Source organism: Schistocerca americana, chromosome 4 (genome assembly GCF_021461395.2).
Source record: "Schistocerca americana isolate TAMUIC-IGC-003095 chromosome 4, iqSchAmer2.1, whole genome shotgun sequence".
NCBI classification, from domain to species: domain Eukaryota; kingdom Metazoa; phylum Arthropoda; class Insecta; order Orthoptera; family Acrididae; genus Schistocerca; species Schistocerca americana.
Genome location: NC_060122.1, coordinates 840,013,769 through 840,038,627, shown reverse-complemented (window position 1 = coordinate 840,038,627; position 24,859 = coordinate 840,013,769). Strand labels below are relative to the sequence as shown.

The 24,859-nt window shown below is 41.4% G+C and overlaps 1 protein-coding gene across 1 annotated transcript in view; it reads left to right on the top strand.

Annotated features, from left to right (window-relative positions):
- The window catches only part of LOC124613852 (serine protease persephone-like), a 115,631-nt gene that overhangs the window by 5,704 nt on the left and 85,068 nt on the right, over nucleotides 1-24,859 (top strand). The gene's annotated exons all lie outside the window — the stretch shown is intronic.

Genomic DNA, 24,859 nt, shown 5'->3' with positions numbered 1-24,859 from the left:
AGAACAAACAGGCAACGCATTCAGCACAAATGAAGATGAAATCAAGGCATTTCTTGGTATGAACCTGATAATGGGGTACCATATTTTGCCTACATTTAGAAGTTACTGGGCAACTGAACCCGATTTAGGTGTTCCTTATACAGCTCAGATTATGCCACTACATCAGTCTGAAGAGATTCGAAAGTACTTACATTTTTCCAACAATGCAGATCAGTCAACAAAGGAAGACCGCACATACAAAGTGAGACCTGTAATTACCCGTTTGAACAAAACCTTCCAGGAATCTCTTAGTGCAACAAGGGCTCAATCTGTATATGAGCATATGACCAGATTCAAAGGACATAATATTATGCGACAGTATGTCAAAAATAAGCCAGTCAAATGGGGTTTCAAAACGTGGTGCAAATGTGATTCGGAAACTGGCTACCTATTCGAGTGTGTTTTATACACTGGCAAAAAAACTCAGGTCCTGAAGTAGGGCTTGGTGAGTCAGTAGATTTGCAACTGACAAAATCACTATCCGGACTGGGATGTGAAATTTACATCGAAAACTTTTTTAACTCTCCAGCTCTGCAGTATTTCCTTGGTTTACAAAATATCAGATCATGTGGAACAGAGCACACCAATAATAAAAACATCCCAAAGACATTCCCTCCAGACAAGGAAATGAAAAGGGGTGATTCATAGTGTCTCAGTAGCAATGCTCTGACAATCCTCAAATGGATGGATAACAAGCCAGTTTTTCTATTGACTAATTTTATTTCCCCAATACCATGTACGACAGTGAAGAAGTTTCAGTCTGGTTCTTCTGAAAAGATCAATGTTCAGTGTCCTCTTATGATAAGAAAGTACAACCAGTGTATGGGAGGGGTGGATCTTATGGACCAGAAGAAAGTGACTTACGAGATCGACAGGAAGGCAAAGATTAAGTATTACCTGAGAATTTTCTTTGATCTTCTTGACATTGGTGTAAATAATGCGTATGTAATATACAGGGTGATTCAAAAGGAATACCACAACTTTAAAAATGTGTATTTAATGAAAGAAACATAATATAACCTTCTGTTATACATCATTACAAAGAGTATTTAAAAAGGTTTTTTTCACTCAAAAACAAGCTCAGAGATGTTCAATATGGCCCCCTCCAGACACTCGAGCAATATCAACCCGATACTCCAACTCGTTCCACACTCTCTGTAGCATATCAGGCGTAACAGTTTGGATAGCTGCTGTTATTTCTCGTTTCAAATCATCAGTGGTGGCTGGGAGAGGTGGCCGAAACACCATATCCTTAACATACCCCCATAAGAAAAAATCGGAGGGGGTAAGATCAGGGCTTCTTGGAGGCCAGTGATGAAGTGCTCTGTCACGGGCTGCCTGGCGGCCGATCCATCGCCTCGGGTAGTTAACGTAAACTGTTTATACCAACGTTTAATACACCACCTATCAGGAGGTTTAACACCATACTTCGTTCGAAATGCACGCTGAACAACTGTCGTCGATTCACTTCTGCCGTACTCAATAACACAAAAAGCTTTCTGTTGAGCGGTCGCCATCTTAGCATCAACTGACGCTGACGCCTAGTCAACAACGCCTCAAGCGAACAAATGTACAACTAAATGAAACTTTATAGCTGCCTTAATTCGCCGACAGATAGTGCTTAGCTCTGCCTTTTGTCGTTGCAGAGTTTTAAATTCCTAAAGTTGTGGTATTCTTTTTGAATCACCCTGTATTCAAAATTGGCAGAAGAATCAGGATTCAAATCAACACTATCATCCCTAGAGTTCAGACAATGCATTGCGAGAAATCTAATTGGAAATTATTCAAGTCGACAAAGGAATTTATCAACAGTAGTGAAAACATCAAGAAGGTTGCAGACCAGTTGCAATCCAAATAGTCCAGAGCACCGAATGATAAAATCAGACGTAAGGAAGAGATGTGTTCATTGTGCTTCAAAGTGTGTTGAAAATCGCACTTACAATATTTGTGAAGGTAAAAAATGGAGAGATTCGAGCTCACCAGCGATCGTCCCTCCCACAAACCGTCCGCGACGGGAACAGGAAATGGGAGAAAGGGGGGAAATGGCGACAGACAAGAAAACGACTTGCCACATTGTCATCCAGTTCTGAGCTATGTCGAAAGTATCAGGCTATATTTCGACAGGTAATGACAGTGGTAAACAAAATACCCTCCGTCACATACCGGACAAGGAAGAGAGTTAATATTGCATTGTCATCCAGTTCTGAACTACGCTTCAATTTTCAAGTCTGTAGCCCATTGGGAGGTTAGTTTAAAATAAATTGCAAGATAGCATAATAGATCTCTTCCGCTCGCCCTCTTTGTGCTCAGTCGTGTCCGTCCAGCCGCATACTGCCGGGTGTGCATTCAAAGTCTGTCCGTACAACAGGGCGCTTTTGAAGGGCAGCGGGGATGTAAGGCCTTACCAAGCCGTTTCACGCAACCACCAACTCCTGTGGAAGCTAGATGGAAGAGAGCGAGTTAATTTTGTATTATCATCAACACTGAATTACCGTCATCAGTTCTGAACTATGTTTAAAATACAAATACAGCCAAGAAAGCGACCTAAAAAAAGGGATTAAAACAGTTTCTATGATGAACATATTTTCACTTCAGTCACCTTGACAGTGTACAAAAGCATAATTTTTATTACTGTAATAAGTGAAGAAAATGATGTTAAATATCACACGCTAAGAAACAGATAATATGAAATATAAGCATTACTCGGCCCAAGAAGAATTTTCAACACCAACCGTCGCCTTCGATCAGTGATGTAATGTTAACGGCTCTGTGACATCGCTTTTTTGGTGCGTATTTTGAATTGCGTTTCTTTGTAGCGTTATTTGTCGCCACATACTCGCTCGTTTAGAAAAACTTTTTCTGCTTAGCGCGAAAAACAAAATACTATCTTTTCTGAATCGCCGAGACTTCTAGAATTTCGTAATTTTCAAGTGCTCCTAATTACGAACTATGGAGGCTGTCGCGGCTCCCAGTCATGAAACAGATTTCGAAGATGGGTTGCAATGGTGACATTTCTTGTGTTATTCGGTGCCAATATTGTGTGAGTAACTTAGAGACTCTAATATTAAATAAGTGAAAAAATTCAGTTTTATTACAAGTACATGTAAATGCGGTATATGGGGACGCAACATTCAGCTGTAAAAAGTTTTTGAGAAATGTACTGTGACCGAATTCATGTGATGCTGCCATAAAAATCAAGTATGGTGACTTATTCGTCGTTTCTTAAAAAAAAAAAGAAAAAAAAATTCTTAAAGATATTCTTGTTATAATAGCTTCGATTTACCCCTGATACTAGCGTGGTGTTATAGGTGCATGTCGCAATCTCCACTTCAGCTATATAGCTACAGTGCATTTTCCAATGCTACCCTCGATTCATTAAAGATAAACATTTTTTAAGGTTTGTAGCGTTTATCGCGGTATCCATTACAGCTGTAGAGATTTTTCTGTCGATACTAGTTTCGTTTTATTTTCGATATAAACTACTTCTTCTACTAACCTTTTCTACTCAATACTGATGCAAACATATATTCGTAACTACATATTGCAGTCTCCACATGAGATAATACAGATTATTCCGCAATAAGAGCTTCGGTTTACAGAATGAAATTTTCACTCTGCAGCAGACTGATTTGAAACTTCCTGGGCCATTAAAACCGTATGCTGGATTAGGACTAGCCTCTTTAGCTTCGATTTCTTTACAATAAATACTTATTAAGTTCGTAGTCCTCGTCACAGTATCCATTAGCCACAGCAGTGAAGTTGTTTTTTGCGATACTCGATTCATATGCTTTCCGATAAATATTGCTTTTAATAACATGTGCCTAAGCATTATTTTTTCTCCGCTGCTCTAAATTCTCGTAATCTGAACTGATGGTTTTATTTACGTTTTAAAATATGAACAATGATTTTATGCTATAGTCACCGTGTTGTTTACATCGTCTGAAGAATGCTCACATTATCTTTGGTCAAAGACGCCAGCTAGTATCTCGGCTGCCGCTTTGTCCTATTGCCATGTTGTTTAAGTGTCAACAATGCACTATGCCGTGTACCATTGTAAATTCAAATCTGAGTAATCACACTCGGAACATTATGATTTAGACTTTTCTTTAAGAAAGTTATTTGTCTTCACTGCTAACGAAATACTGAAACTTCATCACGTAGTACAAAGATTGAGCAGATTGTGTATTGCGTCCATATTTATCACCCTTAATGACACATTTACTTCCTAATACTTGTATGTGTAATTACAAAACGGCACCAAACATTTCAGATGTGAAAACAGAAACTAGTGTTTTGAAACTATGGACGAAGAACAAAGAAAGTTTGATTTGATGAACAATGATTCCTATCTATAAGTTTACAAAACATGAAGAGCAAACCTTTATAAGATACGGTATATGAGAGCCTGATTATTGCCACTAACCGTTTGTTGCTTTCCACTTGCCGGGCTAGCCACTGCGTCAACTCGTGCTCGTGCTCGTTCATCCATGTGTGCTTAATAATAACGACTGTTCAAGAAGATGGCGGCAACTGCTCCAGAACACATCGTCTGCCACTTCACGCAAGGCACCAGAGCGTTTCCTCTCCCCTAGCGGTGAAAGTGTTCGCCGTACATTAGGGAGCGTACAAGTATGTACGTTGGCAACGCGCATCTGGCTTATTATTGCAGGACAAATACAAAATAAAACTGTTTCAACACAGTACTAACAAAGTTTTTCGCTTCTCACTCGAAGTATTTCGCTCTGTATTTCAGTCATGTGCCTTGCTCTGCTAGATTTCGTTGAGGCGACAAATATATTATTATTCTCTGGACAGCGCTAAATTACACAACCTGAGACTCTATGCTACCCAGCCAACAATTTTCTTCTCTTCGAACACTCGAATATCGATTCTTGGCCTCGTTTTCAAGCTGCCGTCGCACGCATCGTATTTGAAAAAGAAATAAGAACTTTGTTAAATAAAATTGGGACAAAAGTTGAAAACAAATTGTTGTACAATAAATATCAAACAGAAAAAAACTACATTAAGAAATTATACCACACAAACAGGCCATAGACGCTGCATCGTTACAACTCAAGTAAGTGAAAGTCAGAGCTGAAGTATTGACAGTTCCAAAGGAAGTTTTTTTCGTCCTTCTTGCATGGCATGAGTAATTTTGATTAGTGTGCATCTGAAATGTCATAAACCAACTTTGAATGTCGTTCTTCATACCATTAGAAGCAATGTTAAAAGTGTTGTTATAAATGATTCCTCATCAGTAAACGATTCAGTACGTATTTGCGAAGATTAGTAAGGCATCCAGCGTCGGAAGAGAAGAAACTGTTAGCACTAAGAAGTGACGGATATTAATGGTCGTTTCTCAAACTTTGGAAATGCTACATTTGTACATTTAGTATTTTCCCAACGTTGTAACATAAAACTTTAAGCTGCTGAGAATTTTTCCAGGTTGTATGGCCGTGGTCCATGGAACTCTTCAATCCCTGACGTTCCGTCTAAGGCTACGTTGGACATCTTCGGGTGCTCCCGGTTGTGTTGAGTCGGCAACACTCAGCACAACCAGGAGCACCTCCAAAGATGTCCAACGTAGCCTTAGACGGAACGTCAGGGATGGAAGAGTTCCATGGACCACGGCCATACAACCCGGAAAAATTCTCAGCAGCTGAAACATCCGGTCGTGAAAGCCTTCATTGTATGATAAAACTTTAAACTGCTAGTCAGTATCGGCTGCTGTCATCAGGATAATTGAAAGAGCATCGTCATGGGCTCCAAGTATGCTTTGTCACAGACGGTGCTGGATTAAGCCAGCGTGCGGCACCTAGCAAAAACAATGCTGGATTAAGCCAGCATACGGCACGTAGAAAAAACTAAAAGCAGACCCATGATCTGTTTTAGTCCTTGAAGTTTAGGGTACAAAAATAAAACAGCAGTTAACAGTAAACCCAAAACGATATGTAGATTTTATTGGATGGTTATCATAAAACATATATTTCTTCGCACCGTGGGAAAATATAAATGCTACTTTACTATAATTATGTTTTACGCAAACTCACATCATTAAATTAGTGCAAAATAAAATAGTTTATGCAGTGACTGAAATGAAGCATTCATGGACCAGAAATTAAATTTAAGAAAAGAATTACGTTTAAAGGGAAGTTAAACGAAAAAAAGACTAGAAGAATTTTGATAAAAGTTAATAAAATTTTCCTTTATGTAAGTACCGACGTTTAGTTTACGAGCCTAGAGGTGCGGAGGTACTGGGAAAACTCATGTCATTTTTGAACGATTTAATGTTTTCATGCCGGCCGCTGTGGCCGAGCGGTTCTAGGTGCTTCAGTCCGGAACCACGCCACCGCTACGGTCGCAGGTTTCAATGCTGCCTCGGGCATGGATGTGTGTGATGTCATTAGGTTAGTCAGGCTTAAGTAGTTCTAAGTTCTATGGGACTGATGACCTCAGATGTTAATTTCCATAGTTCTTAGAGCCATTTAAACCATTTAATATTTCACAAGACATTATTTTCCTCACATTTTCATAATCGAGGGTGCAGCAGGGTGGATGGCAACAAATACTCCTGAGTTAGTAACGAGCATCAAAACCTTTTCAGGGGCTAGTGAACACAGGGTTGTCGTAGCGAGATTGAATACTGTAATCCCCAAATCCGCGATAAATAAGCGAAAAATATACCTATTCAAAAAAGTGGATAAAAATTCACTTGACTCCTTCCTGAGAGACAATCTCCACTCATTCCAAATTAATAATATAAGTGTAGACCAGATCACGCTTAAATTCAAAGAAGTAGTATCGGCAGCAATTGAGAGATTTATACCAAATAAATTAACATAAGACGGAGCTGATCATCATTGGTACACAAAACGGGTTAAGAAAACTGTTGCAAAAACAACGAAATTAACATGCCAAATTTAAACAAACGCAAAATTCCCAAGATTGGCCACCTTTTACAGAAGCTCGAAATTTAGCGAGGACTTCAATGCGAGATGCCTATAACACTTTCCACAATGGAACTTTGTCTCGAAACCTGGCAGAAAATCCAAAGAGATTCTGGTGGCATGTGAAGTATGTCAGCGGCAAGAAACAATTAATGCCTTCTCTGTGCGAGAGCAATGGAGATACTATCGAAGACAGTGCTGCCAAAGCAGAGTTACTAAACACAAGCCTTCACAAAGGAAGACGAAGAAAATATTCCAGATTCGAATCGAGAACAGCTGCCAACATGAGTAACGTATAAGTAAATATCCTCGGAGTAGTGAAGCAACTTAAATCACTTAATAAAAGCAAGTCTTCAGGTCCAGACTGTATATCAAATGTCTCTGAGCACTATGGGACTTAACTACTGAGGTCATCAGTCCCCTAGAACTTAGAACTACTTAAACCTAACTAACCTAAGGACATCACACACATCCATGCCCGAGGCAGGATTTGAACCTGCGACCGTAGCGGTCACGCGGTTCCAAACTGACGCGCTTAGAACCGCACGGCCACACCGGCCGGCGAGACTGTATATCAATCGGAGTATGCTGATGCATTACGTCCATACTTAACAATCATATACAACCGTTCGCTCGACGAAAGATCCTTACCCAAAAACTGGAAAGTTGCACAGGTCACATCAATATTCAAGAAATGTAGTAGGAGTAATTCGCTAAATTACAGGAACATATCGTTAACGTCGATATGCAGCAGGATTTTGTAACATATATTGTGTTCGAACGTTATGAATTACCTCGAAGAAAACGGTCTATTGACACACAGTCAACATGGCTTTAGAAAACATCGTTTCTGTGAAACACAACTAGCTCTTTATTCACATGAAGTGTTGAGTGCTATTGACAAGGGATTTGAGATCGGTTCCATATTTCTGGATTCCCGGAAGGCTTTTGATATTGTACCACACAAACGGGTAGTGGTGAAATTGCGTGCTTATGGAATATCGTCTCAGTTATGTGACTGGATTTGTGATTTCCTGTCAGAGAGGTCACAGTTCGTAGTAATTGACGGAAAGTCATCGAGTAAAACAGAAGTGATTTCTGGCGTTCCCCAAAGTAGTGTCATAGGCCCTTTGCTGCTCCTTCTCTATATAAACGACTTGGGAGACAATCTGAGCAGCCATCTTCGGTTGTTTGCAGATGACGCTGTCGTTTATCGACTAATAAAGTCATCAGAAGATCAAAGTGCTAAAAGGAACTCGTTAGACTTCGGTTACACGATAAATCGGTCTAACCTAAAAGCCTTAAATTCAACTAAATACCTAGGTATTACAATTACGAACAACTTAAATTGGAAGGAACACAGAAAATGTTGTGGGGAAGGCTAACAAAAGGCTGCGTTTTATTGGCAGGACACTTAGAAAGTGTAACAGATCTATTAAGGAGACTGCATACACTAGGTTTGCCCGCCCTCTTTTAGAATGCTGCTGCGCGGTGTGGGATCCTTACCAGATAGGACTGACGGAGTGCATCGTTTTGTACTATCGTGAAATGTGGGAGAGAGTGTCACAGAAACTGTCTCTTCCGAACGTGAAAATATTTTGTTAACACCGACCTACATAGGGAGGAACGATCACCACGATAAAATAAGGGAAATCAGAGTTCGTACGGAAAGATATAAGTGTTCATTCTTTCCGCGAAGTATACGAGATTGGAATGTGAAGGTGGTTCGATGAACCCTCTGCCAGGCACTTGAATGTGATTTGCAGAGTATCTATGAAGATGTAGATGTAGATGTAGACTTTTCGCAGCATCGCTGCATTTCTTTATATGGAATTTTAACAATAGTTTCCAAAATAGTTCATTATTAAATTTGTACAATTTCAATATTATAATTAAAATTTACAAAACGTAAAGAAACTGATGTTAGAGCGAATAAGGTATAAAATAGAATATTTGAATAACAGTCTTTTCTAGAAATATCTTTAGTTTTCCATAGGAAAATCATTCTGAACTTTAATTACTATAATGTGCCTCATATTATTTTAGTTACGTAGTTAATTACAGTTTGGATTTGGTTCCTAACATCAAATGACATTGCAGATCTTGTGCTCTATTCGACTGCATATGAGAAAGTTACAAATAAGGCCTCAAATTCTGAAACTGGGAAACTGTGAGATGTAAAAAAGTGGCGAGTTAGTTAGAAATGTAATTACAAAGACAATTAATTGCAGAGGAAGACTTTAAAATAAGTAACAAATGAAAATACATCCTTGGTATTAACCTTTAAGCTGATTGTCAAGATAAAGATGTTTTCTATTACTGGATTTTTAGATTACCGTTTTTTTTTAATAAGAAGCATTGATTTTTCATGGTAACATCTCTGCAGTCTCTAGTTATTTATTGGTAAGGCCTCTTTATTTCAATTTCTTGTTTACTTACTTAATTTCGTGTATTTACATAATTTGATCAATGACAACAGTCCACCGGTAATTATGACAACGCACGATCTTCTAGAACATTCCATACGCCTTCGCAATGAATATCAAGGTTTTTTTTATCACATAGGACAGAATGATAGATAGACACACATACAAGGCCTTAGGAAGCACTGAAGTGTCGGATAACTATCGGGATGCATATAAAAAAAAAAGAAGGTGGTATCAGACATTTCATATGAATTTTGGGGACGGCTGTATCGTTATTTATATCGTTAATCATAATAAAAACATTGTAATTCGCTGGGTAATAACCAAGGGAACTTTATGTAAATGTATCCGTAGTACGACAAAATGGCAGTAGCTGTGCCGTTGTTTATCTTCGCGTAAGGAGAGTCTCCGTCGCGCGGCGAGCAGGGTGGAGGCAGAGCAGTCCGAGTCATGAAGAAGTGCGGAAGGGCTTGCTGGGTGCCCCCGCAGACGCGGTGTGCAGCTACGATCGCGTTGTAGGCGCGCCTGATTCGTTAACCCGTGAGTATCGAGAGCACGGTAGGAGTGGACAGGCGGAGGAAGCTGCAGTTCCAGCTGTTGCTCGGCCCATAATCATCCGTGGCTCTGGAGACGACTCGGGTTCTCATCGAACAGCAGCAGCCGCAACAACGGCAGCTCAGCTTTGTCGTCGGCTACATTCTTCGTCGTCCGCGCAGCTACAACATCGTGCACTGTTAAGTGAAAAATTATAAACTTACTTACGCATTACTCAGCAACATTTCCTTCACGTAGTATGGCTAACCAGAATAATAGCCTGCAATAGTTAAGATTTATGGCGCACCTGTGTTGTCATTGTCCGCAGACATTATTACCTAACAGACTACCTTTTCCTTTCCATGGAATCACCGAGTGTCGTAAGAACATGAAAATTGTTTAACTATTTACTGTCAGTTTTGTGTGATTGCTAATGACCAGTTTGAGTCTAAATTTTCTGCCTCAGTAACTGTTCATTCTTGTACTGGATGTCAGAGAGTACTTGAAGTACAGTAATATTTCACTGGCAAAACTAATAAATAAAGATACAGTACAAATTAAGACTGCGACTGTATTTACCCTAGCGAGTGACTTCTGCTGGCTTGGTATGTACTTTGGTGTTGTTATTTTAAAAGTAAAATCAATTGCTCATTTGCTTAAAGTAAAATTAGTTCAGTCTTTGATAATCAAAAGTAAACTGCTTGACTTTTTCTAAATTTTGCATTACATACCGGTGTGGTTACTGAAAGTTATTTTTTAAATAACGAAGTTTAAGTGAAGCCAGTCATTTATTTAACCAGCAATTTCATTTAACGTTACTTACAAAATTAGTATTTCAGAATAAGTAACTGCAAACTCAGTGCTTTTCGATTCATTTATTTTTTCGTGAACTGTTGTGCTGTGGAAAAGCGTGACAACTTTCTGTTGCCACGCCAGTGCTTATTTACTTAAAATTCTTTGCCATTAACTTTCTCAAGATCTAGAGATTCATTGCACTAGCGGGCTGGCGACCGTTTAATTATCCTTTTTTTTAGCTAATCAGTGTTCTCTTTGTATTATCAGTGATTTTTGTACTAAATGTTATGTCGTAACCTTTTTCCCTCTGTGTGGTTCGTGAGCGATTGCATTATACTCCAGCCATTTCAAAAATATCATTTAAATTTAGCTTAAATTTGGAATAGATTCTTCCTTCAGAAGAGACTGTTGTACACTTTCCTCCAACTAACCTGAGCTTTTTGCCTTCGGTAACGATAGCCTTACTCACTGTAAAATTTAATTAGGCATACGCGATCATGGTCAGTTATGTCGCAGTCGAGTAGGCCGATTAGGAAGACGGAGGTTACAAGATCCGCCTCAGGTAGCCGCGTATCGTGCCTTAGGCCGGTATTACACTATCAAATTTCTTTGTCAAAGATTTGATCAAAGATGTGATCCAATATTCCGTCCAATATATTTGACAAAGATCTTTGACGTAGCGCTAGAAGGGGTATTACACTGTCATCAAATTTTTCGTCAAAGTTCAAGATGGCTGACAACAACTTGTTATTTAACCGCAGCAGTTCTACGTACTCCAATTGCATTGTGTGCACATGCGGAAAAGAAGTGGGGGCAAAAATGGAACCATACATACGAGGTTGACAGTCTTAAAAGTCCTGGGATTAGAACTTGATAATAAATTCAGTTGGGAGGAGCACACCACAGAACTGCAGAAAGGCCTTAACAAATCTGTATTTGCGGTTCGAGTGTTAGCAGACATAGGCAACATAAAAATGAAAAAGCTTGCATACTTTCAATCCATAATGTCATATGGGATAATATTTTGGGGGTAAATCTTGAAGTCAAACAAAAGTTTTCAAGGTCCAAAAGCGTGTAATACGTATTATTTGTGGAGTAAATTCACGGACCTCCTGCAGAAACCTCTTCAAAGAACTGGGTATACTAACTACTGCCTCTCAGCATATTTACTTCTTAATGAAATTTGTCGTAAATAATATATCTCTTTTTCCAACGAACAACTCAGTTCATACATACAATACCAGGAACAAAAATGATCTGCACAAGGACTTAAAAGCGCTTACTTTAGTTCAAAAAGGGGTCCACTACTCAGGAACACTCATCTTCAATAATTTGCCAGCAAACATAAAAAATTTAGTTAGAAATAAAGATCAGTTTAAATGGAGCCTGAAAGACTTACTACTGGCCAACTCCTTCTACTCCATTGGCGAAATTTTTAATAGAAACAAATGATGTATTGTATTTATTCATACTCTTAAAAAAATCGACTGTTCCACATCCACGAGGATCTCCTCAGCACGGATCTATGGAACGAAAAAACTAATCTAATCTGGGTGAAGCCGTGGGTTTTACGACGACACGATAAAAGCATTCAACAAAACTTGTCACGTGAGCTTACAGTGGAAGACGTCAAGTCGTACATCAATTACTTAAGAATGGATGAGCATACATTTCTGTATGTGCTCAATGAAGTGTATCCTCATATCACAAAGCACAATATTCACTTAAGAACTGCTACATCTTCAGAAGACAGGCTCACTATAACACTCCGATTCCTTGCTACAGGAGATGGTTATGTTAGGTTAGGTTAGGTTAGATCAGGTTAGGTCTCCAATCTTCTTAATCTATTTTTGTATTCAGGGTGCCCCACGTTGTGAAGCGCCTCATCAGCTTCAGACATCTCTATTAATTTTGTAGTTGTCGGCACACACCAATTGTATTTACCGGCAATGGTTATAAAAACACTACAGACGACAGAACGCTGCAGCGATGCTAGCGCTCCATGTGGTAACATGTCACATTGCAGTGAACAGAAGACAAGCGGTTTCTTTGATCAAATATACAGCGAGGCCCTAGATTTGATCAAATATTGGACGACATTTGACAAAGTCCCTATTACACTATCAAATATCTTTGACAAAGATATTGGACAAAGATATTGGACAAAGAAATTTGATAGTGTAATACCAGCCTTAGAGAGAGGACACGCTCCCGCCATCGACTCCCTGTGATGAGGCCAGGACGTGCAACACCTTGTCCCCTGCGTGTCGCTTCACCGCCCTGCCACCACCTTCTACACGTGCCCACGACAGCAGCACGAGGAAAACCGACCAGCTTTGGGGTTCCCGAGATGCTTCCTCCCAGACGCCAGACCATAAGAGTCCGCCTTTCGTCAGTCATGTCGGTGGATTTCATCATCTGCAGCCTGCATCGTCGTAACAATGATTGATGAATGAAACATTCGTCTCTGCTCCGCCTACATACTTCAATTACGCCGGGTTTTGCTAGGAGCGGGAATTTTGCGCTGCCTGAAGAGGACAAGGTGCTTTGCGTGATCAAGGATGAATAGCTTAAATACATTGCGCGTTATTGTTTTCCGAGAAAATGGACAGCGAGCGCATTAACTATACAGTCCATACGTGCTGTCTGGGATCAATGTTTAAAGGTAATCTTAATTTAGCCGAAGTCCAGATATACCGTACAGTATCGATGAGTCGCATGGCTTCGCTGGTAACTATACGTAAAAAGGACAACGTAGAAGAACATTATTTGCTCCAGACCTATGCGAAGCGCAGAGAAACAATCAGCAATATGTTTTTGACCACTGAGTCACTTGAGCGCATATCTTCCTCTTCTTCTTTGGCATACTTTGCAGTCATTTTGCAGACGGACGTTACTTGGCTCACAGCAATTGCTTCACCAGAACGCAGCGTGCAATGCAGTAGACTCAGCGCGAACCAATCGGCCTGCCACACCTGAAGTAAAAGCGCTGGCGCGTTACGTATTGCGCTCTGTCAGAAAACACGTACACTACTTTGCCGCTGTCGAGGGCGGCGAGGCGCGCACCACGCACTACGCGGCGCAAAATTCCTCCTCCTAGGGAAACCCGGCCTTACGGCGTCACGTGCCCGCAGCTCTGCCACGCGGGGCTCAGTCACGTGGTCGGCAGTGGCCATAGCGTTTCCGCTCATCAGCGTAAGTAAGACAAAACCCAATAATGTGCAGTGAAATGACCATGTTGGCGTACGTTCGTACCGACAATCACCAAATTATAAATATCTGACTCATGTAAAACTTCAGCATTTTGATGAACGCATAATAAGTAAAATACGTGATACAGAGTGTCCCAGTAGTCGAAGCAGCGAAGTCTAGTCAGCGTGGACTCTAAAAACGCATACCTTAAGACCTATCAACACTTCGTCAACTTCGATACTGTGAAACGAACTCTTCTACCGTAAGATCTTTGCTTTCCATATTTTGGGAGGAGGTAGTATGGACCGCAGAAAAGTCCAGTAGACATGGGCTCTTAAGTGCATACCTTAAGGGTTATGAGCACTTATTCAGTACAAGAGATGTGTTTCACAGTAACGAAGGTCAAGAAGTATTCATAGATCTTAAGGTATGCACTTTAGAAACCATGTTTACTGTATTTTTTTTCTGCTTAGGTTCAGACTACCACCTCTCAAAATGCATAAAGCAAAGAGCTTGCAGAAGAAGAGGTTTGTTGCACAATATCTAAGATCAGGAAGTGCTCATAGCTATTAAGATATGCCTTTTAGAGCCCATGTTTACCACACTTTTTTCTCTCTCCATACTATCTCCTTCCAAAATTTGGAAACCAAAGAGCTTGCGGTGGAAGAGATTCGTTTCACAGTATTGAAACTGAAGTGTTCATAGCTCTTGAGATATGGGAATTGCGATCCATTATTGCTAAACTTTTCTGCTACGAATGATCGTTTCTGTCATATCCCTGAATACTGACCATTCCTCCTGGTATAGACTGTGTAGAATAGTTATATGTAAGTAAACTTCGTTTATAACAATACTTAACGTTATGTGTTATACGGACGTTTCTTAAAGCTAACGCAAATAACGCACGATACAAACTAGCTCAAACACGAGATTAACTTTTGACCTTGTTTGCAGCAATCGGTAACTGCTTAGAGCAGAAGTTGTGTTGCCATTTCTCGTCATTGTTAAGAAACCCTCTTGGTATGTTCTGGTGGCTCGTTGCTGCAACTCGACGTCCCGATAGCATATACACCTAATTTTCTATTGCGGGTATCTACAGCTGTGGAATTCCACAACGATGAAAAAGACCGCATCAACTGTTTAATAAATGTTTATTTATGATCCAACTAGTTTCGCGACGTTAGAGCTACATCTTCAGGGCTACATATTAATTTCGTAAATTATTTCAAACGGTAACCAGTAGATAACCCAACATTCTTTGTGCATCTGTGACAAAAACGTTCATCCGTCAAAGAGGTCAGTAGTCCAGTTTAAAATAGGGTGTAATGCTGGAAACATCAAACTTTTATGTGATCCTGGTGTTGATTGATCATCCAGTCAATCCAGCACAAACTTTTCCGCATGTGCACAGTATGCGGCATATTCCAGACACTGCAAGTGGGTCTCTTTTCTCCTTTACCAATTTTAGACACTCTTTGATCTCCTTTGTTGGTTTGTAAATAGTCTTTATGCCGTATTTGCGCAATAAACGGCCGTTACAGGAAATCAAAGAGGTAACATCATTGTGACAACATGAGTTCCCCAGTCACCGCCTAGGAGAAATGGGCTGAGCCATGGTTTCACTGGTTTATTATTTGTGATCCTAATGTTATTTCGTGCAGCATAACCAAATTTTCAGTCCGAGTTCTTCAAAGCAGTCGGATTATCAGAACTCTCAATAACTACATAGTTTCTTCGTATTTTATTTTATTTTGTGAATGTCATCAAATGTTAATCAAAGAATTAATTTTCCATCAAGTCACTTTCATTTTGCTTGAATTACTTATTCGTCATTTTCTAAATTAATTGATAATGACTTCCTAAGAATAAACGAGCACCAAGCTCACTTTTATCCTGGCCATTGGGTAGGATGTGTTAGGTGAAATATGACTTTCTCTGATCTTTTTCGATGCCCTCCATCAATCCTATCTGGTATGCATTCCATACTGCACAGCAGTATTCCAGAAGAAACAGACAGCTGTAGCGTAGACAGTCTCTTCAGTAGACCTGTTGGATATTCCATCTCCACAACATTATCGATGTGGTCGTTCCAGTTTAATTTGTTTTCAATCATAATACCAATATGTTTAGCTGCACTGAGCACGTTTGGATTCGGGTGATTTGTCATGTAACTAAAATTGAACGGATTCCTTTCAGTACTCATGTGGATGACTGCAGTTTTAATTATGTAGAATTAACTGCCATTTTTTTTTATTTTCTACTGACATTGCTAGATGGTAAATCACAGTATCAGCTGCATAAAATCTAAGAGGGCTTCTCAGATTGTCTCATAAATCGTTTACGTAGGGTAGGAAAAGTAGAAGGACTGTAACATTTCGTTGGGGAAAACCAGATATGACTTCTGTTTTATTCGCGGACTTTTCGTTGATTACTACAAACTGTTTCCTTTCTGAGAGGAAATCACAAATGACAGATCCAGTGGAACAATTGAAGGGATACTCCATATGCATGGCATCTGATTAGGCTTGAGAGGAAAGGCGTCAGCCTTCTGGAAACATAGAAATGTGGAATGGATTTGAGATCCCCAGTCGATAGCACCCATTGCTCCATGTGAATAAAGAAGTTGTTGTCTTATTAAGAGGTATATTTTCTGAATACGCGATGTGTATCAATAAATCGTTCCCTTCGAGGTAATTAACAATGTTAGAATACAGTATATATTACAAAATCCTCCCGCAAGTCGACATCAGTGAAATGGGTAGGTAATCTGGAGGATTACTCCAGTTTTCTTTCCTAGTCATTTTTGTGTCCTGTGTGACTTTCCAGTCTTTAGGTACAGATCTTTCTACAAGCGAGCAGTTGTACATGATTGCTAAGGATGGGGCTTGAAACAGTAAATGGACACGTAACTTTATATAAATTTAACGTTGCAAAAAACAGGGAAAGCACAAAAATGTGCACTTATCTGTTTCTGTAAATAACTTCCAGTCTAAATCACACGTGTCAAATAATTTTGTGAAATGTAATTATTATTTGTAAATAATCTTTCAAAGACATACCGGTTGTCAACCTGTGACTGATTGTGATCGACTGTAATACGTTTTTTGTTTTGTTTTAGAAAGTAAGTGAAGAGCGTTCCGGCTCGTAGCTCTCTCTCCTTGTCTGTTAGCCTTTAGACTGGTAGGACGCACTATGGCTGCGTTCAATGTGTGTAATTAATTAATTCTTCCTTTGTATAGAGAAATCTGATTTGTCATGCATTAACTTTAGATCCATTTGCGATTAAATTAACGTAAATTAGTTAAGTCTCATGAGATCTCGCTTTAACACGTCTCCTAAGTTACATGAAAAGTTCGAGTGGTTTGTTGTTACAGCCAACGACCAATACGAGCTTAACGGATCGTGGTGTGGAGACAAAATGGCCAAATACAATTAGTATTCTGCCATTTATTCATTTGTAAGTTGCTACAACGTCCCTGAGATTAACTGCCGATCATCACGAAGGGGTTTTGCAAACTTGATTCCAAGTGCGGAACCTTAAATGAAATGCCCACAGTCTCCAAGCTACGATTCCATTTCGCAAATAAATTACAGATACCTGCCCCGCAAAATTGATGATGGTATTAAAAGACGCAATCTTCGCTAAATTTCACAACAATTTCCTAGAAGTAAGTTTAGCCACTAACAAAACTGCATCCACTGTTGACAATGGCCGCCCGCTCCAGTTAATTTTAACAGTTTTCTTTCCAATAATTAATTTCAATTTCAAAACTGAAGAAACTACAAAAAGGTGGGAATTAAAGAAGGGACCTAGATAAACTGACTAAACTAGAGGTTGTACAGAGTTTCAGGGAGAGCATAAGGGAACAATTGACAGGAATGGGGGAAATAAATACAGTAGATGAAGAATGGGTAGCTTTCAGGGATGAAGTAGTGAAGGCAGCAGAGGATCAAGTATGTAAAAAGACGAGAGTTAGTAGAAATCCCCGGGTAACAGAGGAAATATTGAATTTCATTGATGAAAGGAGAAAATATAAAAACGCAGTAAATGAAGCAGGCAAAAAGGAATACAAACGTCTCAAAAATGAGATCGACAGGAAGTGCAAAATTGCTAAGCACGGATGCCTAGAGAACAACTGTAGGGATGTAGAGGCATATCTCACTAGGGGTAAGATGGTTACTGCCTACAGGAAAATTAAAGAGACCTTTGGAGGAAAGAGAACCACGTGTATGAATATCAAGAGTTCAGATGGAAACCCAGTTCTAAGCGAAGAAGAAAAAGCAGAAAGGTGGAAGGAGTATATAGAGGGTCTACACAAGGGTGATGTACTTGAGGACAATGTTATATAAATGGCAGAGAATGTAGATGAAGATGAAATGGGAGATATGATACTGCGTGAAGAGTTTGACAGAGCACTGAAAGACCTGAGTCGAAACAACCCCCCGGGAGTAGACAACATTCCATTAGAACTACTGACAGCCCTGGGACAGCCAGGCCTAACAAAACTCTACCTTCTGGTGAGCAAAATGTATGAGATAGGCGAAATACCCTCAGACTTCAAGAAGAATATAATAATTCCAATCCCAAAGAAAGCAGGTGTTGACAGATGTGAAAATTACCGGAATATCAGTTTAATAAGTCACAGCTGCAGAATACTAATGCGGATTCTTTACAGACGAATGGGAAAACTAGTAGAAGCCGACCTCGGGGAAGATCAGTTTGGATTCAGTAGAAAAATTGGAACACGTGAGGCAAGACTAACCTTACGACTTATCTTAGAAGAAAGATTAAGGAAAGACAAACCTACGTTTCTAGCATTTGTAGACTTAGAGAAAGCTTTTGACAATGTTGACTGGAATACACTCTTTCAAAGTCTAAAGGTGGCAAGGGTAAAATGCAGGGAGCGAAAGGCTATTTACAATTTGTACAGAAACCAGATGGCAGTTATAAGAGTCGAGGGGCATGAAAGGGAAGCAGTGGTTGGGAGGGGAGTGAGACAGGATTGTAGCCTCTCCCCGATGTTATTCAATCAGTATATTGAGCAAGCAGTAAAAGAAACAAAAAAAAAAAATCGGAGTAGGTATTAAAATCCATGGAGAAGAAACAAAAACTTTGAGGTTCGCCGATGACTTTGTTATTCTGTCAGAGACAGCAAAGGACTTGGAAGAGCTACTGAACGGAGTGGACAGTGTCTTGAAAGGATGATATAAGATGAACATGAACAAAAGCAAAACGAGGATAATGGAATGTAGTCGAATTAAGAGGGGTGATCCTGCGGGAATTAGATTAGGAAAAGAGACACTTAAAGTAGTAAAGGAGTTTTGCTATTTGGGGAGCAAAATAACTGATGATGGTTGAAGTAGAGAGGATATAAAATGTAGACTCGCAATGGAAAGGAAAGCGTTTCTGGATAAGAGACATTTCTTAACATCGAGTATAGATTTAAGTGTCAGGAAGTCGTTTCTGAAAGTATTTGTATGGAGTGTAGCCATGTATGGAAGTGAAACGTGGACGATAAATAGTTTGAACAAGAAGAGAATAGAAGCTTTCGAAATGTGGTGCTACAGAAGAATGCTGAAGATTAGATGGGTAGATCACGTAACTAATGAGGAGGTATTGAACAGAATTGGGGAGAAGAGGAATTTGTAGCCCAACTTGACAAAAAGAAGGGACCGGTTGGTTGGACATGTTCTGAGGCATCAAGGGATCACAAATTTAGCTTTGGAGGGCAACTTGGAGGGTAAAAATCGTAAAGGGAGACCAAGAGATGAATACACTAAGCAGGATGTAGGTTGCACTAGGTACTGGGAGATGAAGAATCTTGCGCAGGATAGAGTAGCATGGAGAGCTGGATCATACCAGTCTCAAGACTGAAGACGACGACAACAACAACAACAACAACAATTTCAATTTCTACTTAAAACCGAATTTTAGTAATCTTGCCTGAGCGGTCACGTCGAGATGATACATCAGCATACGCTGTTTAAGTGAATGGTGAGGATGGGTTGGGGAGACGGACACCTTGCGGATGAATCAATCAACCTGTAATGCCTTACGACGACGCCGTGCTTTAGCCCATGCAGCGGCAAAAAATGGTTCAAATGGCTCTGAGCACTATGGGACTTAGCTTCTGATGTCAGCAGTCCCCTAGAACTTAGAACTACTTAAACCTAACTAGCCTAAGGACATCACACACGTCCGTGCCCGAGGCAGGATTCGAACCTGCGACCGTAGATGTCGCGCGGCCCCAGACTGTAGCGACTAGAACTGCTCATCCACTCCGGCCGGCCATGAACCGGCATACAGCTGCCCCCTCCGTGTTGTCGCCCCGAAACGCCGGCGGCGTACAGCGTCTGCCAGGCAGTGGCGTGTGACGCAGCTGCCTCCATCAGCTGCGGTTCCAGCTCCGGCTCGCCTCGGCCAGCTGGAGCCGAGGACCGCGTGCACTGTGTGTGGCACGGCCGTCCAGAATGCGGCAGCTGATGACGTAACGGCGCCGACCCCACTGCTCCCGAGTCGATGTCCGGCGAGCCGCTTCCCGCGGCCGGTGCTGATCCATTGCGGCGGTGGCTCCAGGTCCTTAGGTCTCAGAGTGGTCTGCCCTGTCGCAAGAAAAATGGCTCTGAGCACTATGGGACTTAACATCTGAGGTCATCAGTCCCCTAGAACTTAGACCTACTTAAACCTAACTAACCTAAGGACATCACACACATCCATGCGCGAGGCAGGATTTGAACCTGCGACCGTAGCAGTCGCGCGGTGCCGGACTGAGCGCCTAGAACCGCTAGACCACCGCGGCCGGCTACCCTGTCGCAGAGTCGAACTGTCGTCCACGAACAGCATTCCAGACGGAAGCCCAGCGACACAGCCCCGTTGTTGTAGAGCAGTGATACAAACACAAATGACATAAGTAAAAATTGGCCAGGTGTACACAGGCTTCCGAGATGCGCTTGTTTGGGCTTTGCTATGCCTTCCTGAACGTATAGTCAACGTTTCTGCGACCGCGGCTGTGGAAATGGTCATGGCATGGACCGCTTTGGTACTTCTGTGTCGACTACTTCCACACGCTGACAGGTTGGTGTGGTATACACACATCAAAAGAAGTTTTGAATCACCCCGGTTCCCAGAACTGAAGACAGACGTTCACTGTGGATACTGTATCACAAACACAGTCCCTTTGACTGTTCAGAAATGTCACTAAACACATCCAGAGATGTAAAGAACCATGCGTGAGCAGCGCCAATTACACGGAGGAGGTTCGACAGCCGATCAGCTCCAGTCATTCCACCGGGAAGGAGGTACAAGGCTCGTGTTGTTTGTAGTTCAACCATGCCTAGACGGTCAGTACCGCGTTTCGTACGCGTCCGCATTGTTACTTCGCGCCAGGAAGGGCTCTCAACAACGGAAGTGTCCAGGCGTCTTGGAGGGAACCAAAGCGATGATGTACAGACATGGAGGAGACAGGAACTTTCGATGACCTGCCTTCCCCAAGAGTTAATACTGCAGTAGATGGCCGCTATCTACTGATTATGACTCGGAGAAATCCTGACAGCAACGCCGCCATGTTGAATAATGCTTATCGTGCAGCCACAGGACGTCGTGTTACGACTCAAACTGTGCGCAATAGGCTGAATGATGCGCAACTTCACTCATGACGCCCATGGCGAGGTCCGTCTTTGCAAACACGACGTCATGCAGCGAGGTTCAGATTGGTCCAGCAACATGCCGAATGGACCGCTCAGGAGCCGGCCGAAGTGGCCGTGCGGTTAAAGGCGCTGCAGTCTGGAACCGCAAGACCGCTACGGTCGCAGGTTCGAATCCTGCCTCGGGCATGGATGTTTGTGATGTCCTTAGGTTAGTTAGGTTTAACTAGTTCTAAGTTCTAGGGGACTAATGACCTCAGCAGTTGAGTCCCATAGTGCTCAGAGCCATTTGAACCATTTGACCGCTCAGGACTGGCATCACGTTCTCTTCGCCGATGAGTGTCGCATGTTCCTTCAACCAGACAATCGTCGGAGACGTGTTTGGAGGCAACCCGGTCAGGCTGAACGGCTTAGGTGCACTGTCCAGCGAGTGCAGTAAGGTGGAGGTTCCCTGATGCTATGGGCTGGCATCATGTGGGGCTGACGTATGCCGCTGGTGGTCATGGAAGGAACGCTACGTGAATTCCACCCTGCGACCGATAGTGCAGCCATATCGGCTGCATATTGGCGAGGCATTCTTCATTCGCGCCCCCATCGTACACATCTTGTGAGTGACATCCTTCAGGATAACGACATCGCTCGACTAGAGTGGTCAGCATGTTCTCCAGAAATGACCCCTATCGAACATGCCTGGGTTGGATTGAAAAGGACTGTTTATGGACGACGTGACCCACCAACCACTTTGAGGCATCTACGCTGAATCGCCGCTCAGGAGTGGGCAATATGCAGCATCAATGCGTTGATGAATCAGTGGGTAGTATGACACGACGAATACAGGCATCCATCTGTGGAAGAGGACGTGCTACTGCGTATTAGAGGTACCGGTGTGTACAGTAATCTGGACCACCACCCCCAAAGGTCTCGCTGTATGATTGCACAACATGCAATGTGTGGTTTTCATGAGCAATAAAAAGGGCGGAAATGATGTTTATGTTGATCTCTATTCCAATTTTCTGTACAGCTTCCGGAACTCTCGGAACAGATGTGATGCAAAACTTTTTTAAAAGTGTGAATTTTGTAAGGCACAAGACCCGCATTTGCCTGCAGCTTGTGCCGCTGCTGTTTACTTTCGGCTTCGCCCATTTATGACCAAATCTGATAGGTGTGCTACATCTGAAAGGAACCCAGCTGATACAGAAAATGGACTGGAAGACTTCATTTATCAAGTGATGTAAGCTTTTCCACTATACCTACGATATCTACTTCTCAGTTACTCATTTTGGCAGCTGTTCTCGATTTGAACCCTGGGACATTTGGGAGAGGAATTTAGGAAACTGTTTGCGTTACTCTGCTTTAGTGGCAATGTCGTTGATAACATTACCATCGCTGTCGTGGAGTGAAGCACTGGTTAGGTCTTGCAGCTGGCGCACTTTACGTACGACTACAATTTCTTTGGATTTTCTGCCAGATTTCGAAAGTCACTTTCGTTGTGGGAAGCATCCGACATATAAGTCTTCACTAAGTTTCGAGCTTCATTAAAACAGCGCCGCCGGCAGTTGTAGCCGAGCGGTTCAGTCTGGAACTGCGCGATCGCTACGGTCCCAGGTTCCAATCCTGCCTCGGGCATGGATGTGTGTGATGTCCTTACGTTAGTTAGGTTTAAGTAGTTCTATGTTCTAGGGGACTAATGACTTCAGATGTTAAGTCCCATAGTGCCCAGGGCCATTTTTTTCGAACAGCGCTAGTCTTGGAGGTTTTGGGTTTATTTCAAATTGGCATGCTTTTTTCGTTGCTTTTGCAACAAAAAAATGGTTCAAATGGCTCTGAGCACTATGGGACTTAACATCTGTAGCCATCAGTCCCCTAGAACTTAGAACTACTTAAACGTAGCTAACCTAATGACATCACACACATCCATGCCCGAGGCAGGATTCGAACCTGCGACCGTAGCAGTCCCGCGGTTCCGGACTGAGCGCCTAGAACCGCTAGACCACCGCGGCCGGCTGCTTTTGCAACACCGTTCTGCCTTTGTTACGTGCTATGGAAGATCAGTTTAATTTATTTGGTATAAATCTCTCAATTGTTGTGGACACTATTTCTTTGGATTTAAACCATGTCTGTTCTGCGCGTACATAGCTAGTTTGGAAGGAATGGAGGCTCTCATGAAGACGTTAACCGAACTATTATCTGGTTTTATTAAGTAGATACATTTTGCATTTATTGTCGGTGGATTTGCGTGTTGTGGTAGTCAGTCGCGCTACAACGACCTTGTCACTAATTTCTATATCCGTCGTTCAGGATTGTTTGTTGTTAAGAATGCTAAGAGGACAATTATTTTTTCGCAACACTTTATTTTTTGAGTGGACTCCTGAACTAACTGTTAAAAAAAATCTCCAGGGAAAGTATTTAGTATGATTTCGGACGATATTTTATGCCTTGCACCGACTTTAAACATGTATTTTCACAACATATCGAGGGTAGATAAAAGTGGGAGTTTGGGTTCCTTCCCAGCACAACTCCGACTGTTTACAACTGAAGTACCAGCTGTTGCTGGGCCTACCTGTTCCTGTGTTTATCCTGCAGCCTATGAGACTCAAGTCCTTTCTCTTCTGAGACCCTCTAACCTAAAAAAAAAAAAAAAAAAAAAAAAGAATTGCTATTTGGTTTCAGGAAAGGAGCGCCAATATTAAATGCAATTTATTGTTTTGGGTCTAAGACCCTTACAGGGCTAAATGATAAGTTGCGGAGAGTATAAACTTGCAGGTTAACAGCAGTGTTTTATTGTATGGATTATGTAACATTTTTGCCTAATCTCGAACATAACGGAATCTGGGAAAAATTGAACGATGTTTCGCTTCATGTTTATAAAACAGGGAAGACGAGGCTGTGCTGTAGTATCATCAAACAGGGAGACATTTGAATCTGATGGAGAGCTGTAAACTGGGATGTCCACCTAGTTCTGTTATTTGTCCTTGGCTTTTCTTAACTGTAAACAAGGTAAGTGATTCAAAAGTTTTCTATTTGCTGATGACGCGTTCTGAAAGATGTAAAAGTAACTTCGGATGTGTCTAAGGGAAGTGCGTTGTGACCCTTGCCGTTCATGTTCTATGTCAACGACGTTGCGGACAATATTAATGGTAGCTTCAGACTTTTGGATATGATGCAGTTATCTATAATGAAGTACTGTGTGAAAGAAGCTGCATAAATAATGTCAGATCTTCATAAAATTTCAAAGTGGTGCAAAGAATGGCAACTCGCTTTAGATGTCCAGAAATTTGAAAC